Below are 7,049 nucleotides of genomic sequence, written 5' to 3' on the forward strand. Positions count from 1 at the left end.
CAAACTCTCCCAAAATTACAAATGATTTTAAATTGTTTATATATTTCATAAATCTTCATCAATAACCTGTCTCTATGATGTAGTTGGTCTGGTCTTACCTGCAAATATCGGGGATCTCGGCTCGATGCATTCTGTATTTGAAACCTTTTTTGGTACCGTTTGTAATAAACTATTTACTTTTTTGTGAAAGATTTAATAAATTAAGATATTCTAAAGAAATGTTCAATATAACAGGTTATTGAATGTTAAGCTGGTTCACAAATATTTAATATGCTTTACAAATAGAAAATCCTAAGGTAACTTGCTTGATGCGGTGTGCATCATTTTGCAATTGATGTGCACTTATAAAGAATGTGTTGTGTTATTATGTGTTTTCGTTAAGTTATTTAGGACAGAAAAAGGAAATGGAAGTGTAGTTTCTATTGCAAAAAGCATGACTATAGCATCACACGTACTTATTCCAGGATTAACCATTTAAATAATCATGAATACACTTTGTATAACGAATGTATTCCTCACTGATATTATAAACTACCGATTAATATTCGAAAGTAAATCGAAATGCTTCGATTATCGATAGCAAATGGAGTCCGATTTTCAAACACTACATATAAGGCAGCTAAAAAAAATAAAATCGAGCGGCCCAGAGGCAAAGATAAAAGAAATACCAGTATTGATCTACCTTTTTACGCACAAAAGGGCTCCAGCAACAAAAACGTTTTTTTCTATATTTTGTTTAACTGAGGTGAGAGAAAAAGCATCCACCATGATAGAATCATCCCAACACTCCGTAAACCTCGTTTTCACAAATAAAACCTACACTCGGGCTGGGATGGACCTATCTTACACTCTAGGCCATGAAAGATACTTGTTATCGCACTTTCTTAAAATGATGATTTAATCATATAACACGGACTTGTTGTATCTATTAGGACCTGATAATAAAAAGTACATTCAACGTGTATAGAAGTTATGTACATCTCGATGATTTTCTGACACGTGTTATGACCAAAGTTGGGACGTTTGAAAACTAGGACGTAGGGGTTGCATTGCCTAAAGACGGCTAGCAATTGGGGCGTGTTGTCTTGGACATATTTGATGTGCTACATTGTCATTGAATTCTGATCAAAATGAAGTATATAATAAAGGAGTAAGTGTACATTTTTTTTCAATAACTAAAACCGCATGACGACCAGTGCGCTGTATAATACAGTATACAACTATTTTACAGCAAATCAAACGTAATTTCTATTCCAGTCAAATAATGGTTAGCATGTATAACATTTACAATACACACATAATGTCATTTTTAGCTCACCTGAACACAAATTACTTAGTGTGAGCTAGTGCGATAGGTTAGTTGTCCGCCGTCGTCCGTCGTCAACATTTTCCTCCCTTTAACTACTTCTCCTCCTAAACCACTGGGACAATTTTAACTTTACATCGCAGGAATGTTCCTTAGTGAGATCTTTTCCAGATTCCTTCAAAAATGGGGTAGTATTTAGAACCATTGTTGCTATGGCAACCTAAAATTAAAAAAAAAACATCTCAGAAACCGCCAGCCCGATCCATACATAATTTTACAGAAATGCTTCTTAGGTGATACTGTATCAAATTCCTTCATCCAATGTTGATTCGTTAAAAACATGGCCACTGGCCACCAGATAGGGTGGTTGCCCACCTATCTTACTTTACACTATAATTTTTATGTCTTTATGGAAAACTATGAAATTCTCCTCTGAACCCGCTGCCCGCATTTTAAAATCATCTCACAGAAATGTTCCTTATCTGTCCCAAATTCCTTGACCCCATGTTGATTCGTAAAAACATGGCCAGGGAACGGGGTTAGGTTCGATTACTCTCATACTAAGACAAGAGGAAACCGCATAGCAGCAGTGACAGAGACAACTAAAAATTGTTTAAAAGTAATTGACATATTAGTTATCCAATTGGTTTTTGAATGAATGAAGCAATTGCAAAAACAATTTGTTGTAAAAACATCAGTGTGAGTTGTGTATGTTAATTGTGTTATTATAAAATGGGATGATACAAATAACTGTGTATTGCGATTTAGCCTTATTTTATTCCGGCACATACTTTGATAATTCAGTTATGCGGTCAAAATATGAGGCACTCAATGGAGTGCGTGAGAGAAGGCAGAAAAAAGGTGAGAATGGACCATAGAGGAGGTGGAAGCAAAGAGATAGGACAAAGACGTAAATGAGTACAGGTTTGAAAGAGAGAAAGTGTGGTGAGAGTGACCCCTTGAAAGGAGGAAGAGTGAGTAAGGTGTAGTAAGAGTGAAGCAGGTTGGATGGCATGATGGAAGGGGGACATGACGGGGTGGTATAGGTGTAGAAGAGAGAGTGGGAAAACTGAGAAAGACAAGTCACAGAGTAACAAAAGAAAGAGATGGGTAGGGTTATGAATTGATAGGAGGAGGGTTAGGATTTGACAAAAGTAAGAGTGAAAATAAAAGGACAAAGAGAGAGAGAGAGAGAGAGAGAGAGAGAGAGAGAGAGAGAGAGAGAGAGAGTTGTGTCAGAAGGATGCGATAAAGACGGTAGATTAAGAGAATAGAGTGGTGATACATAAAAGGTGTTCAAAAGGTAAGTGGTGAAAGGTTGAGGAGAAACAAGAAGGGAAACAGATCTCTTACCATGCACTACCACACGTACGAGCGGTGGCTCTGAGAGCCGATTTCGAAAACCAGCAATGCCAGTTTTCATAAAATGTATCTGAGATGTATAAATCTGGTTGATTGTTTGTCATATTATCTAGGGGGTTAGATAGCAGATTTTGATTCCACTTTACAGGAAAATAATACATCGTATAAATGCACGCAGCGATACACGAAAATCCTGCATAGTGTAATATTTTGTTTTTCTGAGTTCTTTTCTGAAATAATAATTCATCAGAATTGTGTTGATTGTTAAATTATAGGGGTTTATTAACATTTTGCTGGCTTCCGTTTTTTTCATCAGTCTACAAATAAATGTTATAATAATAAATGTATCATAACCATACTTTACTGCTGTATATTTGGTCATTTCAATGAAAGGTGCAAAGATAATGCCCATAAATGGAATGTATCGTCAAAAAAAGTGAAATACTGGCGGCTAATAAAACAAACGATTTTGCATTTTAACTAGCTTTAGAAGCATACAAAGTGTTTTATACTCATTTGGAAACAAAATACTTTGCACAATATTTCGTTTATTTTAGACATTAAACTATTTTTGTACTGTTTATTTTGTTCAAAACCTTCTTTTTTAAGTTTGAGACGGTCTGCAACAGACAATAAATTTATTATTCAGAAAAGCGTTTCAGACTTTTACTTGTTTACGATAAAGTTGACCTTTTTGGTGATCAAAACAAAAAACATAACTTTCAAAGTAATATGCATTACTATAAATTACAAAATCAAAAAGGATTTCCATCTTCACTTCTCTGAAACGCCTAACAATGTGAGACATTTTTTAGTTATAAGAATAATTTACGGTACGGCAACCAGTTTCTGAGGAAACATTAGAAACGACCCCAATCCCGTGTCCGTGGATGGCTGCCAGTGAACGTTACAGAGATGAGGATATTCCTGGCTGTAGTTATAACCAGGGCAATCGTCAGAAAAGCAAATATTCCCGAATATTAGAACAACACGGCAAGCTGATCAACAGAGTGGCTCCGGCCGGTTACAGCCCTACAGTTTCTGAAGTTTTATTCAGTCTGTGGACAACAAGGAGCTTCCAGACAGAACGGGTCCGGAATGCTGGTGTACATGTTTACGCCCTTTTTTCGTTTGATTGAAATAATGTGTTTACAAAGGTATTCTATCAAAATGGCGATGAAGGTTAAAGCCTTAAAATTGATGTTAATGATGATGATGATGATGATGATGATGATGATGATGATGATGATGATGATGATGATGATGACGACGACGATGATGATGGGTGGTCTTGGTGGTGGTGGTGGTTGTGGTGGTGGTGGCGGCGGCGATGATGATGATGATGATGATGATGTGATGATGATGATGATGACAACGACAAAGATGATAATGATGATGATGATGATGATGATGATGATGATGACGATGATGATGATTATGATGATGTTGACTTGAAAAGAAAAGGGAATATTTGTCTGTGATAATTCTTCTGTTTTGGACTGTTCGTTTTTAAAATCAAATAAATTAACAAATATAATCATAAGAAAGTTATGCTTTGTTCATTCATGCCGTACTAGTTACAAGTAACTATTATGGAAAGATGTTTAATGAAATCGGTTTTTATAGCATTTACATCTGATATAGAAATGAAGGCCGTTCGCTGTGTACAGTGTATTTAGACATATAATTTGGAAGGAAGTTAATTTTAGATAAATTGTATACGAAGTTGTTTTAGTGATGTCCCCTGAACAGTTCCACTTGTATTTGATACTTGCGAAATCGGACTCGAGTGCGAGAATTATTGTAAGCTTCTTGGATATTTGTAAAATGTTTGTATAAAAATATCCGTGCGTATCAGTTTACACATGATATTTTATGACAATTAAGTTTATATACTGTATGCGAAGAATATAATTATAATGGCGAAGGGAGAAAATTCTAATGTTAAATTTAGTATTAAGTTGTATTTTGTGAAGTCCCCTGGATAGCTATGATTGTATCAGATACTCGCGAAGTTGTACACTGAGTGCGAACATTATTGGATACTTTGATATAGTATTATTATTAACCGTTCATTTGTGTTTACATTTAAAAATGCCTTAAAGACTCAAAGGCTGTCATCAAGATTTAAAGTATAGTGTTGTTTTCCCTCAAAATAGGAAACTTTATTCATACAATTCTTACTTTTAGTCTTTTTTGTAGTTGGTGTAATAATAATATATGTATAATTTCAAATCTTTGTCGACATTTGATTTTCTTGTTTCTCTTAAAGATTCAAAACCGTCAGCTTCAAATATCAATGCTGTTTTTTTTTCTTGGGCACATTCCTGTATCCATGTTCTTTCGATTTAGTTACACATGCTAGAAATGGTCTCATGCATGAAAGTGCTAGACCTGTAGTTCGGGGGAAAATATTTAACGAATGAATTTTATATTCCAAATTCATATTCCATTGATCACTGTAATATGAATAATACATGCCACAATGATAGCAAATTAAACTGCAGAAAATGGCAATTTCTGTTGTTACACTCATGTCGGATAAAACGTATTCTTTTTTATAAAAAACGAAAATTCGAAAAAAAATGTTTCAGCGTTACAGTAAGGGACGACTGTTATGTTGTTGGTTTCGTTTTTACAACAACATGCTAAATGGGTTAGATTCATAAGATCGCAAATGAAGTTACATGTTTATTCATTCATACCCAAGCATCAAGTGAAATACAATACTACAGGCATAACTATATATAAAACATTATTCAGTATAAATAACTACAAGAGAGAAATATAATGTAGTATATCAAGACGTGTGTCCCTTAGTTACTTTAGATTAAGTATGCTACAACAACTACTGAACACAGATATGTACATATCTCATTTCGCCCATTACCTAACTTGTTCCCAAAATCTCAGTTCGTCAAAAATGTCCATTTTCTGTTGATGATATGAAATGTAGAGTACACCATTTTGGAAGCTCAGAAGCATTGGTTGACATTCCTTTTGTAACTTTGTGTCGAATAAGCTTGTCATGCTTTCTCAGATTTAATGAACTGCAGCCAATTGTACGAGTATAAACGTTGGCTAGATTTAACCGCTGGAAAGAACTTATCCACATTTATACAATTTGCTGCTGGTTTCTATAAACAGATCAGATTTATCCATTCTTGAAGATAGTGTTAAAACGTACACTTTAGTAAACGCAAAACAGTTAAACTACGACATGGTGAAACCGTGACCATTTCTAGCACAAATTCATTGTTGCGTCCAATTCAGAATAGCTTATAACAGATGGTATTAAGGAAGGTTCAACATAGGATATTTTTAAAAATATTTTAAAAAAAAATCATAAATTAAAAAGAAGTGTATAACCTGGTGTGAAACATATGTCGTACATCAGAGCTAGGGATATGTTGTTGGTAAAAGTCAAATACATTGATATATACCCTGAAAAAGTATGGGCTTCATTCTACGGCAGCTGTCAAGTGGGGTGGGGCTGAACGATTGTTAAATCGCCAAGTCAGAGTATTCGATGATATTAAGAAATAGTATCTATAGGTGAAATGATTTATATAATTGGATTTTCATTGTTCCAAATGTTTTCTTGTATAATCTAGATATGTTTGTTTTCAGTATTACATAGTAATATTATCTTCATTTGAATATCCATTGATATGATCTTGTCTTTTGTTTACCGGTACCCATTCTTTCATTGTCTATAAAATACCCCGCTGGTTGGCAGAGCTTTAATGTGTGTTCTTTGTTTATTTGAATTAAGGGTTGAACAGACAATGAATAGGTTATGATTGGCATAAACGAAATGAAAAAGAAAGCATGAAATATATAACTGACGTTTTATATCATAATTTTGTCCTATCATAAAAAATAAACATACAATGCACTCCTAAATGCGTTATATTATTTTACCGCAGTGTTAATTTGATGGTCTATAAGTTAAGGTAGTACATTTGTACCTCTAAATAATTACAATATCATCACCTATATTGGTATGCAAGTTAGCCCAATTACTACGGTGGCATATAGGTGACATACGTGTGATTTTCCATCTAGTTAAAATGGCCTGCGTATCTTGTACAAACGACTTGTAAACTCGTTTAATCGACTCAGTTTCTCGATAAAATGACCAATTAACTCGTTTATATGACTAACGTATCTCATTAAATCGACTTAGTTACACCTTAAAAGAATAAGTATCTCGTTAAAACGACTTGCTTACCTCGTTTAAGCGACATACCCTTTTCGCTTAAGTTACTTAGTAACTCGTTAAAACTACTTAGTATCTCGTTAAAACGACTTGCTTACCTCGTTTAAACGACTTACCCTTTTCGCTTAAGTAACTTAATAACTCGTTAAAACTACTTAG

The sequence above is a fragment of the Mya arenaria genome, chromosome 6 (assembly GCF_026914265.1).
Source record: "Mya arenaria isolate MELC-2E11 chromosome 6, ASM2691426v1".
In the NCBI taxonomy this organism is placed as follows: domain Eukaryota; kingdom Metazoa; phylum Mollusca; class Bivalvia; order Myida; family Myidae; genus Mya; species Mya arenaria.